The 17,015-nt window shown below is 33.7% G+C and overlaps 1 protein-coding gene across 1 annotated transcript in view; it reads left to right on the top strand.

Moving 5' to 3' along the window:
• The first annotated feature begins 9,278 nt into the window (after positions 1-9,278).
• The window catches only part of LOC123711843, a 31,148-nt gene continuing 23,411 nt past the window's right edge, over positions 9,279-17,015 (top strand). The window contains exons 1-2 of the mRNA XM_045664680.1: positions 9,279-9,443; positions 12,800-12,930. The gene's annotated coding sequence lies outside the window, so the exon portion shown is untranslated. The remainder of the gene's footprint in view (positions 9,444-12,799; positions 12,931-17,015) is intronic.

Here is a 17,015-nt window from a genome sequence, read left to right as displayed (position 1 = left end):
CAGCGTGGGTGTCTTATTAATATGGAATAATGAGTTTATCCACGATAAATAGGTATCCACGGCTGGATACCTATTTTAGTAAATATGTAATAGATATGTAGGAACCGCTTCCTCCTTATTTGACCTTTTGCAGTTTGCAACTCATGCTCTACGGAATTTAGCCTTTGGGACCTTTACCTAAAGTACAAAAAACAAGACAAAGTATATCTATACTGATATATATATTTTTGATATATGGAAATGTATACGAACATTCTCAATATACATATAAATGTGTGTATAGTCCTATTGTACGTGTGTATGTCACTAAACTCTTCTTAAACGGCTGAAGCAATTTGAATGAATTTTGTGGTATGCGTTTGGGTGGCGCCTTGGATGGTTTAGATGGTCACAAATCAGTCCAGCAGATGGCGCTGTAGCAAGCTATATATATATCTTGCTACAGCGCCATACATATATATAATATTATATAAATCTTCTGTGCAAGAGTTCGTAATTAAACCAATAAATGGCTAGACATATTGTGATGTAATTATTTTGTGTGTTCAAGTGATGTCGAGAATGATTTACATTATTAGATGTTTTTGTATGAAGGACGTGTGGAAGGATCGGTTAGTTAATATTAGGTCCTTGCATATGAAATTGGCGTTTTGTATGGGAGGAACAAAAAGTCGAATATTTTTAAATATAATATATTTAATTAATCACAGTATGAACCATTTTTTTCTATGCACTTTTGCCATCTCATAGGTAGTTCATTGATCCCTTTACTAAAATAAAAAGTCGGACGGCAATCAATAAAATCTGTGAAGGCGATTTGGACTGCCCGCCCCATCAGAGTTGAATTTTTTCCCTTGCAAAAAGTTGCCCAAATTTCGAAAAAAAAATGGTAATCTGTTGGAGCAAGGTCCGGGGAGTACGGAGGATGTCTTAGACATTCCAATTGAAGCTCTTCTAATTTGGTAGCCGTCTGTTGTGCAGTGTGTGGTCTAGCGTTGTCGTGAAGTAGCAGTGTCGTGGAGCGATTGACCAGCCTAGGTTGTTTAGCCGCTAGCTTTTCCATCATGGTTTGCAATTGCTGACAATAGACATCAGCCGTAATAGTCTGGCTAGATTTGAGAAAACTGCAATGAACAATACCGGCACTAGTCCACGAAACGCTTACAAGTAACTTTTTTGGGATTAATTTTCGCTTGGGGCAGGATTTGGCTGGCTGGCCAGGATCCAACCATTGCGCTAAGCGCTTCCAATTATCGTAAAGAATCCTTTTTTCATCACAGGTAATGATTAGGTTTAAAATACCTTCATTATTGTGCCGGTTCAGTAATGTAACGCAGCAGTCGACGCGCATTTGCCGGTTTGCTTCAGTTTCACCTTTCAAGCTTTTTAATATTCCCAATTTGGTTCAAGTGAATTAAAACAGTTTTATCACTAACACCGCAGCCTGCAGCTAACTTGGACGTGGTTTGCGATGGATCCGCTTCCACAATAGCCTTCAATACTTCATTATCAGCTTGGGTCTCAGGCCGTCCACGGGGCTTGTTCTGTAGGTCGAAATTACCAGAACGAAAACGTTGGAACCAAAAACGAACTGTGTTTTCTTTTGCAACATGACCGCCATACACATCATTCCTCCTTCGAGTCGTTTCCGCAGCACTAGTGCCACGGCGGACCTTGTACTCATAAATAATGCGATACTTTAAGTTTTCCATTTTGTAAAATGAGTGACGCAAACAGAAAAAAACAAATGAATGACGATCATCGAAGCACAAATACATGAGTAAATAGCTGTACAAATTTGAATTTGAAATTCCTTACCAAAGCGGAGGTATTTGAGCTCAAAGTGGCCTGTACGACAAAACGCCAATTTCATATGTAAGGACCTAACATTATAAAGAGATTTGTTGAACGTTAAAAATAAATAAACTATTTACTGAGATCATATTTAATTCCAAAATATTTCAGAAATAAAACCGTTTAGGATTTAATAATAGGTATGAAGCTAGAAGTTATATCTCACCGCCCACAACCTACCTTAAACCTCTGGTAATAAAATCTATGTAAAAACATTACGGTATTAATATATTTGGTATTATAATGAGAATTAATTTTTTTTAAATTATAAAGAAATGTTATAAAATATAGTAATCATTAGGCTGTGAATTCTAGAAATTTGGGGTCAAACACCTCTCAAATATCCTGAGAAAAGGATGAAATTAAACTAGTTTCGTAAATGTTTTGAGAAGGCGCAATTAAGTTCTATGACCTCATAAATATTTTAAATGTCAAGAAACAAGGATGTTCATCATATAATTATTAGGTTCTATTTGTTACATGTTGGCAGATTGTTTTTCTATAAGAATACAATATTTTCTCAATATAAACCTTTCTCTAGAATCAACCTTAACAACACGGAAAACAAAAAGAAATCTAAAATCATTATTGCGTATAAAGGATGCGGCCCAGTTGGAACTCCGCAACACTTGGCCTCTTCCCCGTGTAATAAATAAAAAAATTGTGAGTGTACTAGTGTACATACGTAAGAAGTGAAACTTCTTTATGACCTTATTTTTCGAAATATTATCTACTATACTATATAACTTTACGGAAATTGGTTAAATAAAGTTTAACAAAAGGCTTTTATTATCATAGACATGAATACAAATAATACAATTATTTCATTTTCCCTTATTACTACTGAGTTATAACAGAATTTCATTAATTGTAATAGAATTAGTACTTTCACTGTTGACGTTATTATACATTTTTATTATTACTGGCTTCGAATCTGTTCGAATCAACCGTGGTAGGGAGAAGAAAAAGATGGCACGTACCGGAAAAATTTGACGGAAATTTATCCCAACGCCAATAAAAAAGTTCCACTTCAATAAAATTAAAATAAAAAAGCCATTTTATTTCTTACAAAAGAACAAAATAATCTTAAACCTTTTTTTTAAAGTTAATTACAATACATAAACACTAATTTACAATATTTTAAACACTTTTGCTAATGTATAGTCATACTTTTTGCAGAACAGCATCTGTTTAATGAGGTTTAAGTTTCTGTTTAGTTTTAGTTATAGTTATTGGTGTTTTTTTTATATTTTGTGGATTTTCATTTGGTAGCTTTGTATGTTCAAATATATTTGATGTGCAGTGTATGTGTGGTTGTTTTTTCTGCTATAATTTTATGCATAGACGTTTAAGAATAAATAGAAAAAACCCTATAAATTAATCAATAGAATCTAGAGTAACCTGGGCTATCTGACATGCTGCTCGAGTGCAGTTGGTGCAAACCATGGGTGCCCATGGTTTTAGTAGGTTGCCGGACTATGAGGGAGGTGTACACTATCTTTTTTTTAAATATCAGAGGGATTCAATCGGGAGACCACAGTTCGCTAGTTCGCAAAATAAATTGCCTAGTGATGCAGACCGAGCGATTACAGCCATGGTGATGCGGAGGAAATTTGGAGCTAATACGTCATGTACGGTCTGGAATAGAATTGTCATATATGTTACTAAGATGAGCACAAGTGGTGACGCCGGGGCACGCCGTTCAGTTCTAGTTGCCCATAAATAATATTTGTATATTTCCTAGTCAAAGCTAGGAGACTAGACAGTCTCTCGTAGTTAAAGTTCTTGGCCACGGATTCCGACCGCACGGATGGAAGTTTAATAGTTCTTAATTTAAAAAAAAACTATTCCTTCCGTATGTCAAAACATTGGATTTGACATAGTCACTTCGCGCTAAGTCTTGATTCGGAATCTTACCCTAATAATGCGTTCAAACTCCTGTTCTATATTATGCGCAATAAGCTCCTGCATATTTTCATATATATAAGACCAATCACGTGCTTATTAAAAATAATGGTTAGCCATTGGAAAAAAATTCAGACCTTTACAGCACATACAGAACATTTGCAAATGAAGTTTTATTTGTGTGAGTAATATACCTTTTAAAGGAGCGCGAACTAAAATGTAAGGACACATAAACTTAAATTTCGGATAGTTTAGTTAAATATTTGATCATTTATTTGTTTAGATTTAGACACTAAAGAGAATAGAACTAAATATTTTGGGGCAGCAAGCTTCCTTTTTGACGCCATTAATCTTCTTGATATTGAAATTTCCGTGTTTTAAATGATATAGAAAGATTACAAAGGAAATAGATATAAATCATAATACTTTATTATCAAATAGTTTATAATGCAGTTATTTTAGAAAGCGCCATCTAGCGAAAAGTAGAAAACCTATATACAAGTTTAATTTTTAACACTTATTTGTTATCACGCTATCTAACGTCAACAAATTTGTTACATCGAAAACTCTGTCTATTTGTATTAAAATAACCTTGTAGTAATAGATGGCGCTGTTTTTAAAAATGTTAATGAACTTACTATATACAATAATAGTAGAGACAAAATTAATACGTAGAAAACTGTTTGTAAAGTATATTTTTGTAAGCGTTTATCAAATAACAATATATTAATTATGTAACCTATATTGTCTTTAACATTAATAATTTATTCCAAATATTTATTTGACTTTTAAAATTCTATCAATTATTTATTTGTTATCTATTATTGTCATTGTATAACTAAACATGTTATATTCACTTAAGTCATATACAAATTACATATACATTTTTGAAATTTAACTTTAGACTTCAAATTGTAACTTCATATAGTAAAAGATAACACGTAGGAACTAAATTTATGGCTTTTCTCTGAGCTCATTAAAAACAAACATTTGCTTTTCAAAAATAGAACATCCTTAATACCCTGACGTAACAATATAAGAACCGATACTTTCCATCTAAGCTTTCCTTTACTGTTTCCCAGTAATTTCGACTACGCGCCTTTTCCTCATCTCCTGATTGGCGGAAGTTACGTGACGTCATCGCGCCCACGCGGTGTCTATGACGCAACCCGATCGATATTATATCCGTCTCTTTCATACGTATGAAGAAGGCAATAGGTCTCGCTCTCGTAACAGCATTTCCAAATTCAAAAATCGTAGGCGTCCTCGTGCGTAGAGACGAAACGTTTGTCAATGTTGAATGTAGTCTGGCCCAGGATTTTATGTTTGTTTACAAACTATTCCTTACCTTTAAGGGATTTAAACAATACAATAATTACTTGATCACATTACAAAACACGTATGTTGCTATTAAAATTATCAGTATTATTTTTTATCTCTTGTTTTTTGTGTATAGGACCACCTCTGTCGTAAGCTCTAGCGACATCTCCGGCCCACCTCCATTCTGTGTATGAAAATTCAAATACCTAAGTGATAAGGGTGACACGAGCAGTGTTGGCCTAGTGGCTTCAGCATGCGACTCTCGTCCCTGAGGTCGTAGGTTCGATCCCCGGCTGTTCACCAATAGACTTTCTTTCTATGTGCACATTTTAACATTGGCTCAAACGGTGAAGGAAAACATCGTGAGGAAACTGGCTTGCCTTAGATCCAAAAAGTCGACGGCGTGCGTCAGGCACAGAAAGCCGATCACCTACTTGCCTATTAGTTTAACAAATGATCATGGAACTGAGACAGAAAACTGAGGCCCAGACCTCAAAAGGTTGTAGCAGCATTGATTTATTATTAAGTGAGAAGTGTTTAAAGAGATTTAACATATATTTTTTAATATCATCCATAAATTTTTACCTATTTACCAAAAAGCGTTATTAGCACTATAACAAAGATTGTTATAGTGCTACTTACAAGGTAGTAAATATAATATGTATGTAAATTATCGTTCTGGGACAGTTCTGTGAAATTCAGACAGCCCTAGTCGTCACAACACCCACTTATTTTCAAATGACTAAGCAATAAATGTGATTCTGACAATTTAGTTCGTAAAGCTTTTTTCTAGAAATAATATTAAACTTCTGAGTAGAACAGAGACGAAAATATTTACAAAGCAAGTACAAAATTAAAGTATTTTTGTAACTCTCTCCACCGTCCGTGTTTTGATGTTTAAGAAAAATAGATAGTAGCGAAGATGAGAGACAAATGGAAAAATTCTGAAACCTTCACTTTGGTTTGGTTTCGGTTAGTAAAAATAGGCTTTTATTATTATTATAAAGTATGGAAATGTGACCTTCAGCAGCAGTATTGAATCTATACTTGGCAATAAAAACTTTTGGCTCCTGTATTTACTCAAAGGAACATAACTTATATAATATCACTTCAGGGTTATCATATTTATTGCTATATTACTAACATTTAGTTGTATATTCTTGTCATGTATTCATCTGTCTCGTTTCATCACAGCACATACACTAATTAACAGAAAAGCTTTTGTGAAAGCTATATCAACAACCTGATCCACTCCCAAAAGTTAATTATTCCCTAAGGTATTTTTGCTGTGTCTTTACCGTACTCTCCATGTAACCGAGAGGTTAAACTATACAAATGGCGCTACAACCTTTGGGGTCTAGGGCTCTGCCTGATTTCTGCATCTCTTTCATAAGTAGGTGATCAAACTTCTGTGCCTAACACACCATTGACATCTAATACCGGTTTCCTTACGATGATTTCCTATGCCATACGAGCGAGTGTAAAATACGCACAGACCCCGAAACAGCATTGGTGCACAGACGACCCTAGGAATGAGGTACGATGAAACCACTTGGCTAACACTGCTCCTTAAGAGGTTCGACTACCAGCTTTATGCCAAATTCCATAGGAGCCGTTCAAGTATTACGTAAGCACTATATAACAAAGCAGAACCAGTAATATGAGTTCTCAGACACAATACAGCTTTATATATGTCTCTCATATCCTTCTACAACATCCCAAGAACAAAATAGTTTTATTAAATTTCCTTTAAACCAATTAATTCATAAATTATACGTACAGCTAAATCGATTTTTAACATAAATCTTAATAATTCCTCGCCTGATCATTTATTTATTGTAAGAAATACCTCGCAAGAATTACCTTATATCGAGCGATTTCTTCCAGGAACGCAATGTTAGGATTTATTTTAATTAAATAAGGTGAGCACGAGAAAGAAAGAACGTACCATTTGTTAAAAGACTGGCAACGCACTTGCCTTGTTCCAGGGTCTATGGACAGCGCTATCACTTAACATCAGCTGAGTCCGCTGCCCGTTTGTTACATAAAAAAACAAGATATTCAATTAGACTTAAACATAAAGATTGGACAGAACAAACAAATTATAACATATTTTGACAACTGCCAAAAAAGGTCACATGAAAAAGGTTATATCAATGAAATTGGTTTTCTAAATTCGTGATATGCCCTGAGCACTGCGTCTGATCTAAGTCTAGCCAGGTCGGCGCCAGCGCGTCCATTCTGGGCTTTTCGGTGACATTGCAAGTATTGACCAAATATATCAAGGGTAATTCATGAATAGAATAGTGGGACATTGGGCAGACATTTTAGTCTCTGGTTTATCAATTCCAAATAGGTAAAAGTTATTTTCAATCCCTTTTTGCTGCTGGGTCTGAACGGTTTGTTTGACAAAGCTGTTTAAGCTTCAACCCTAAGTTTCGAATCTTAAAGTGTATATTAGATTTTTCTGTGTCGCAAAAGCTCGCGGAGTGAAGGGAAAATTTCTCGTGTTCGCTCAAAAATAATCGCCGTAACAAAAGTCTAAACATCAACTGGTTTATAATGATGATAAAACATACTCCTGCGGCCTATTATATTTTCATAGATATCTAGTTTCACTGTAACTGTTATAGAGAGAAGACAACCACAGTCTATCTATAATATAAAAGATAAAGGTTTATAATTTAAATTATTAGCTAAACTAAAAAAATCTAAAGTTTATAAGATCATAATAGAACATTTATCATTGATTTCACGAATTATATTTTTACTACAAGTACAACATGGCAGGCAAAATGGTTTGTTTATTATTTTTATCCCACGAGATTGTTGAATAAAAAATACGGTGCAATATGGTCTAAAGACTCTGGCTTCGCCGCAATAATAATTTACACCATTGACAATTAACACATCACCGTTGCCATGGTAAAAAAATAATGGCGAATGTATGTAAATAGATTCCTTTCGTAATCGATATCGATTTGACCAATAAAAATTTAAAGATTATCTATAAAACACGTGGGAACTAAGCCTGCTTTATCGTCATTCCTCGTAAACAACTATTTCGAGCGCCATTGATAAATTGCGTCACTTGTTTTCTTATTTGTTTTATAAATATAGCAAAGGTTATCTTATACGGGCGTCAGCGTATTTTTTTAAAATAAAAACCTTTAAATGTTATAAACATTACCATTATAACATATGTTTAATTCTTTTAGAGACAATAACGAGAGTCCTACGGAAGCTTAAAGAATGTATTGTTGAATGATGTTAACAAAAAATATTTTAAATTACTACAGTAATGTTAATGGGATTTGGCTTTCGATTTTTTATAATTTCTATAGATGAGTACAATCACAAATTTCATCACTGGGCATCGAGGCAGATTACGATTTTCCACCTATATCAAAAGACCAGCAACAGACCTGCGAGTCTTCCGGCAGTGTCCATGAGCAGCATTATCAATTAACAGCCTCCAGCCAGTTTACCCATTATACTAATTTTAGCAGAATTTTCCTGAATCTTTTCACCGTACGAGCAAGTGTTACTTAAGCACATACTAAGAAAATTCTTTTAGAGTCCAAAAACATGGTCTTAACGGTAATAAATATTTAAACATTGAGTGTCAAATTCTTCGAACACAACGTCGTCTTTCAGGGACTACATCAGTCGTATACATTGATTTGAACAAACTACTTCTTCCCAAAACATATACAAACTTTGTACTTATGTTTATTCATATTTTGTTCCAAATTCAAAGATTAGCATAAAAATAGAAAAATAAATGTCTATGTTGTAAACAAACACATCGCAATAACAACACACAATTTTGACAACACATCGCAATAATGATGCTTTGATTGCTCTATTATAATTAGCGGAGGTCTAATCCGCAGTCGTAGCCCGCAGCACGCTACGTAGCAGTTAAAAATAGACAGTTGATGTCATCCTTATACGAAGCCTTTGCGTTAATTTTAGAAATACCTCGTAGTTTACAGCTTTCTACCTCTCCGACTCACTATCTCTATAGCGTTAGGTACAGTATTTGAAAGAAAACGTATGGAAGTTTTAAAGGAAGCCTACTTGACGGTACATACATGCGCGTAGGTGTTTTGGCGGGTAGTCAGTTCGCATGCGCGGTCTAAGCCGTCCGCAGTCCTGCCACCATTCTTTAGTTGCACACTAACAATTGCCGCGGGAAGACGTGTCGAATTCTAACGAGTTCCACTAATAGTTCTACCAGATAATTGTGATTTTAACATTGAATTTGGAGTTATTAAGAGTGTTAACAGCTTAAGAAGGCGGTAAAGTAGTTGTACATGCTGAAATTTGTTGGGGAAAGTGACCAGGAGAGGCTTGAAACGGTAAACAAATAGGAAATGTGCTGTAGCGATTTTTGTGAATGAATTTAAGATGGTGGACGATGCGCGATTGTGGAGGCAGCGTCATGCTCTTGTTTTATGGCCTTATGTTGAATATAGTTTTGATTACAAGGAGGTTTAGTATCAAAACAGAACACCTGATTACTGATATTTAAAAATTAACCGTGATTAAATGGTGTCTAGTCTATTCTAGTCCGACACTACTTCAATTGATAAAATTCTATTCATATAACGTTGCAGTTACAGCTTATCTTATCATAATTTTACCGTCCAAATATTCAGCCTATATAAAGCTGCTTGCATTATTAAACAAATTGTATAGGTGGGTAGTGATTTGATATACAATTTCTATCGCCTGTGGCGTGCTTTGTCAAGCATCATATTTTTATAATTTGTATCTAAATTATTATAAAATCTTTACAGTTTAAAAATGAAACTATGATGATAAATGTTTAGGCTAGATTCGTCAATATTACGCCAGATATGAAGGTTTACATTGGAAGAATTTGGGTATGTGTTCGTTCGTGATACGTACGCGTGTGTGCGTGCGATCGAAATGAATGAATGGAAATGACGTGGTTTGCGGCTGTTTGATAACTGTATGAACTTTATCTTATACCTGTGTACTTAAGAATCTCTAAGAAGCATTTTAAGAGAATTAGATTTTGTAACAGTACTATTTTAATTTTATTTTTATATGATATAGTATGCAACATATAAATAAATCCGTGGCGCTACATACTTTTTCGGCCTGGGCCTCAGATTTCTGTAGGTATATGTTTCATCATCATGTGGCATTCTACTAGGCAAGTAGATAATCAGCCTCTTGTGTCTGACACACGCCGTCGACTTCTAAGGTAGACCATTTTCTTTACGATGTTTTCTTCTCCGTTTGAGCGAATGTTAATTGCGCACATAAAATAATGTTCATTGGTGCACGGCCGGGTATCGAACCTACGACCTTATGAATGAGAGCTGCACGCTGTAGCCACTAGGCCAATACTGCTCACATTACTGCATAATTTAGTGTGATATATAAGTTTATTTTCATTGAAAAAGTAAAGTTTTTTATTCTTAGTTTTGCATTAACCAAAATCATCAGACAGAACAGGCAAGGAAGAAGATAATTTAGCCAGTAATACAGTTGATAAAACAGGTAGTTACCTGTTTTTTTTAGTATACTTGGTACACGAAGTTCAACACACACCTTTACGAGTATATAAGAAAAGCTTTTACTATTTTAACTAAAAGTTTCTTTCGTCTCTTTCTTTTAAAATGACACGAGACACGTTTCCTTAAGGAAAATCTGTGCAATTGTTTTTTTTAACAATTGACTGGATTATGTAGTTACATAAATAAAAAAATCAATCAGCCTTCTGTACTTGACGCACGCCGTCGACTTTTTGAGTCTGAGGCGAGCCGGTTTCCTCGTGATGTTTTCCTTCATCGTTCGAGCTTACGTTAAGTGCGCACAGGAAGAAAATCCATTGATGCACAGGGGAACGAACCTACGACCTCAGGGATAAGCATCGCACACTGGAGCCACTAAACCAACCCTGCTCTACTACACAAACTGTTCATTTAACACAATTTCTCGGTTATTATGTGTGTAAATAAACAATAATACAAATTTTAAGTTTCAAAGAAGGAAATATGTTTATACTTAGAACCAAATGCCTAACACGACGTATTTCATGGTTTTCCAGCCTCGGGCAAGTACAGAGATGATAAAATAATATTATACCGATAATTCAACTAATCTCAATTAAATTTAATTGAGGTTTTAGTAGTGTGTAGTGTTGAGTAATTTAAGTCATTTTTTTCCTTTTGTACTATTTTGTTTTAACTTAACGTGCCCACGTGTAAGTGTGGTCGTAGTGTGGACTAAATTTCCGCACTTTGACGGCCATTTGGTCCGTTGTGCGTAAAGTCCTTGCTAATTCAGCCAGCCTAGCTCCTTCCAGAAGCTCATAGGTTTCTGCGTATTTCGTAGGCTTCACGGAGGGACCTCACTGCTCTGAGGATGTCTAGTCGTTGGAAAGCCAACGCATTCTAGCAGTACGTAAGTTACTGTCTGTCGTGCCTATGAAAAACAGATGTTTATTAAGGAAACAGTGCTCTGTAATTGTCCCATCCATTATTTTTAGATTAGTTCTGTTAAGGCTGAGAATTCGCTAGGTCACTAGCGGATTGACTGCTGTCAGTTCCATTTTGGACTCATTTTGAGAAGGGCAAGGGATGAAGCGGGTATGGACCAGCCGAATCATTGCCGAGAGGTTCACCGTATCCATTTATGCCTGTTTGACAGAGTTATTGCCTCCTATGCGTCGTCTTTTTGTTTTATAACTCTATCAGCACTTTAAATATAAATGTTCTAATTAAAAATGTCATGTTGCAATATGCTTTGGATTAGATGGTTCGCCGTTGCAAATCTTTATCCATTTAATCTACATTCTTTATGAAGCCCTTAAATCTCATTTGTACAATGTATGTATGTAATGATGTTTACTCTATACATGTAACGTTAGGATGTTTGAAAGTTTACGTTGAGTTTTAGATTAAAATAACACGAGAAGGAACTGCTACAACTGTTTGAATGTTCATTTAACTATATTTTATATTATGTTCTATCGTAAAGGTAGCGTTAGGTAATTCAGATATATAACTTAGTATGACATTCTCATGTTATGTTATTGGATTTGATAATCGTGATACCTTGACTTTGCTGACCTTTTTTATAGAAAAGTGAACCAAATCTAACTCTCTCATCGCAAACGCGTTACCGTTTTTTTTTATTTAATTGGTACACTCTTCTCTTAAACGACTCTAAGTTGAATTGGTTTAAAAGTATTATGTATAAACACTTTCTCTTTATCCTACCGACGTGTATTGACAGTGAACTGGTATGGATGTTAAGCGAAGTGACTGCAGCCCATGGATACACATTTCTAAAAGGCTCGCAAGTGCATTGCCAGGCTTTTAAGAATGGAACAGAGAAAGCTGATACGCTCTTCTCTTGAAAGACCCTAAGTTGAATTTGTTCGGAAATACTTCAGTAGGCAGCTGGTTCCAACAAAACCAAGAAAGCTTCCTTCTCAGAATCTCGAAACCTTCATCGCCGTGTCAGCCGGTTGACCTCCACTGCTGGATATCTATATGATGCAGCTCCCCATAAATTTCCACTACGGCAATACGAATCCTTAAATATCCAAAATTGGACTGAAGTAGGTTGCGATAGCAAAATAAAGAAGAGAACCAGAAGATACTGATAAGATAACTAACGATGCTTACTTCCTCTAACACAAGCACTAACTAAAGTTAAACTTTTTTCTTTACAGAGCCGAGTGTTATGCCTCAAGTGTCGTAAATCAGCGATCTAAGCCAATGCAAGCCAGTAGCCGTCATTGCACGCGTCATACACTATGACTGGATCGATACAACATCGAAACGACCTCAGAATATGATAAAGGTATGTTAGAATTTTTAACAAGGCACAATTGAGCTCGGGCCAGTAAGAGAAGTTGTGAGAAAGAGAGGTGGAAAATTCGCGTGACCAGCGAGATTCACTCAGTATTCTGAGCGGGCTATAAGGGACTTCCTTGTTTGATTATTTTTCTTTTTTTTTATTATTATATTATTTTGTTGTAAGTAATCTCATTGCTACACTTATCTATATTATAAAAGAGAACAACAGAGACAATATAAAAAGCATACAGTTTAGAAAAAAAGAAAACTGAAATTAAACATAAAAATTCATATTTTAAAGAGAAAACTAAATTGTTACTATTGCAAAATAAAGTCAGTGTCCCGCGTCTTAAAATATATCCACACACCCTCTTTGGTAAGGTGGAAAACTAAGTTTTTTATTTATTTACTAGCGGACCGGACAAACTTTGTCCTGTCTTAACTATGAATATTGATTTCGAATTAGTATAATTAACTAAAAATGCTTTTTGATATACAACATTCTTTGTTTGTTTTACTGACGCGTATATCAATAGTTTTGGTTGTATTCTGACATGGGAACAGGCGACATTTAAGATTATTTTATTTGTATTTTATCAATATAATAACTCCTATTGAAGCATTTCTTTTAAACGATATTCATTTCTCATGATAACCACCATAATGGTGGTTAAGAATTCTTAAATTTTCCAATTTAACCACGCTTTTTTCTTAATTTTTTCAAAAAGAATTAGGGAAATCGGTCCAGCCATTGACGCGTGGTGGCGTGACCAAGGGAAATAGGGATTAATTTATACATAAATATATATGGATAGCCGCAACACATAATAAAATAAAATAAATATACAAATTAGGAGCAATATGATGATAGGCGTGGACGGCATACATAATGCTTATTTACAAGTTTACAAAGATAAACATGACAAAATGACCTTAAATTATAAAATATAGCAAAATAAAAATCCTTATTTAACCTTATTCAAAACAAATATTGTTTCGCCCTAATTTCAGCCCAGAATCTGTTTGTCAACACTGTGTTGTACGAAGACACTAACGACAAATTTATGTCTTCGTGAGCTTGTAACATCTTGAACCGTAATAATAATATAGCCATAGCCAGTTATTCCATTCTATAAAAAAAACAAATCAAATGGGTATTAGTTTTGTTATTTTACAATACATTAGTGGTTGTTATATCCCCTTTTGCTTGCTTAATTTATTTCTCTATTAGGAATTCTTTAATCACAGTTAACTGGATGATTTCAAAATAAAATCTAATGAACATCACAGTCCTATAAACATATATTGTTCAACAATATTACAAATGTCAATGAAAAATTATTGTAATAATCCTAACATCGACAATGTCAGACAAAATTTCAATAATAAACTTGACAATTGACATAAGTGACAGATGGTTTTCATAAACAAAAAGTCCATAAACGCTGTGTCTTTATTACTAATGATTTGTAATGTTTATTTGTAAAATTATTCATTTTAATTCTCTTATATTGGAAGATTCTAGAAAAAAGACTTAATGTTGCACAAACTATGTATAATATTTAATCGCAATTGGGTCGTGGAGATCCGGGCGCGAAGCCAATTCTGTCAACGGCACGCCCGCCAAATTTGTTTCTTACCACTTGTAACTTTACCAAATCGCCAAACTCCGACCGCTTGAATTATTATTTTTTGTTGAACATGTTCCAATTTCGAATTTTATTGTTACTTCGAGATTTGGAATTAGGCTAGGATAACTACATTTCTTAGTAGTTGTATATACAAAACTTCATTCGTACTGATGACTTTGTTATGAAATGATGGAATTGAAATAATTATAACACTCGTTATACCACAAAATCATAGAGAATATATTTTAGAAATAAAAACACACACACCACACACACCAATAGTAAGAGTGAATATAGTACTGCTAGATCTCAGTAGGTATAAAGGTAAAAAAGGTTGTTAAATCAAAAATTCTGAATGTATTGCTTATTTCTGAAACTAGACCAGAAATTTTTTCTTGTTTCATTTTTATATTAGGCCAATTAAAAATGTATGCATGAATGGTACAAGTTTTAATGCCGAAACATTAACACTTGTACAACCCGCTGCTGGTTCTGGGTGTAAAAGCAATTGCGAATTTATGCTGACTTATCGCTTTCGAGCGATCTCTTACAGACAACCAATGAGATAAAAAAATTAGATAAGGTAAGCAAGAAGTACAAAAAAAAACATAAGACATATTTTTGTATTATATTTAGACAAAACTAATGGAATTAAACAAAGCAATTAAAACAGATGTAATCAGTGCTGAGGATATTATTAAATATTATTTTGTATTCGTGACATCATTAGTTAATGAAATCATAAGTCACTATATAAAAAATGTCAGTGAAAATTATTTGTAATAATCTTAAACTCTACTTATTATTGTCTATCGCTTACATAAAATGGTTTTTTAATTATTAAACAATGACAGTATTGAAGAATTTTATCTTTTTTAATTTAATTTACAGAATAATATAATGTAATCATGACATAATTCACGTGAAAACTTCAGTGGTTTTTATTAATATAACAATAATATGTCTTGTTGGTAGCGCGACAAATGCGTATAAAAATTTGTTTCATGAACACTAACTATGCAAAAAACACAGTTTTGTATCGCGCAGCCTTTGAGTTTTTTTTAAGAGTATTAAGAATATCCATAGCGCAAAATTACCTGCATCATGAGCATACCCTTTATATATAATAAACCTTCACGTCAAATTAGGTATTACTTAGTTACATGTATTGAATAATTTTATTGTTTTTTTCCCTTTTGTAAATGTTATTATTATGTATTCCATCTTTGGATATATTTTTAGTGAAATTATTTGTTTTTATAGATACATTTTGTTAGCGTTACGAAATAAATAAATAAAATATATCTTCAACTTATAAATGTTTACTGTACGATTAAGCCGCTAACAGCTAATTAAATAGACAGTGTATATTACACTAACTGGGTTCTGTAAATACCGGAATGTCATGAAAATGTAGTGAATTTCGGTTATTTTAGATACAAATATCGCTTGGAACTGCCTATTTATTGACCGCTATTTTACGTGCACAGCTGCGGCCAATATACATAATTATTTTATGTTACACCTATTATACAGATACTAGATTTTGCCCGCAGTTTCGCTTGCGTTTTCCTGTGTTTTGGCAAAAAAAAATTCGACAACTTCAAAAATATTCAATCTATTGATAAAACCATAATAAATTATACTTTATTATTTCTCTTCGGTAGTTTTTGGGTTTGTCGCGTTCTTACAGATAGGCATATGCGTTTAGAAAACTTCATGTAATAAATGTATCGCGCGAGCTTTACGAGGACTTCTGAAATTTTAAAGGTTAAATTTTTCATTTAAATTCCTAATGAAAGTGTTCCAACATATAATACCTACAAATACAAAATTCCTACATAATATCCAAAACGGAATATATATTTAAACACATATATAAAACATAATAAACAATTATATTAAATGCTTCAAAGAAAACACAAAATAAAAGTAATTTTAGATAACCTGATCTAAAATTACTTTTACAATAATCACAATTACTTGTATTGACGAAAGGAATAAGACAGGGACAAAGATCAGCACCTGCGCATCGCGACAGTGAAAAAATATGAGAAATGGCGCAAAATTGAAAAAAAATATTTTAAATAATCTACGAATCGATCATATGATATGTGATGAAAATATGTAAAAAAAATTATAAGGCCGTGATCCTATAAATTTACCCATTTGTCCTTTGTATAAGATGTTTATTATTGGACTATAATACACCAGTGTTGGTAATATAACAAAAATGGTGATTCAGCAATATGAAACCACATGACGGCTCGCGTCCCGCACAGGCTCTAGCAACATTTTTGGTTTGAGCCATCTCGTGTTAATATTTGCATTAACAATAATGCTTATTAATTAAATATAAATTACTCAATTAAATTACGGTTAAATATAAAAGTTTAGATTCTAGTAGGATGTTTCCTAAGGTATTAATAACCACCTCGTTGTAGTAGGTAATGTTAAA

The sequence above is a fragment of the Pieris brassicae genome, chromosome 1 (genome assembly GCF_905147105.1).
Source record: "Pieris brassicae chromosome 1, ilPieBrab1.1, whole genome shotgun sequence".
Lineage (NCBI taxonomy): Eukaryota > Metazoa > Arthropoda > Insecta > Lepidoptera > Pieridae > Pieris > Pieris brassicae.
Note: the sequence above shows the minus strand (reverse complement) of the source record. Positions and strands in the feature narration are given on the sequence as shown.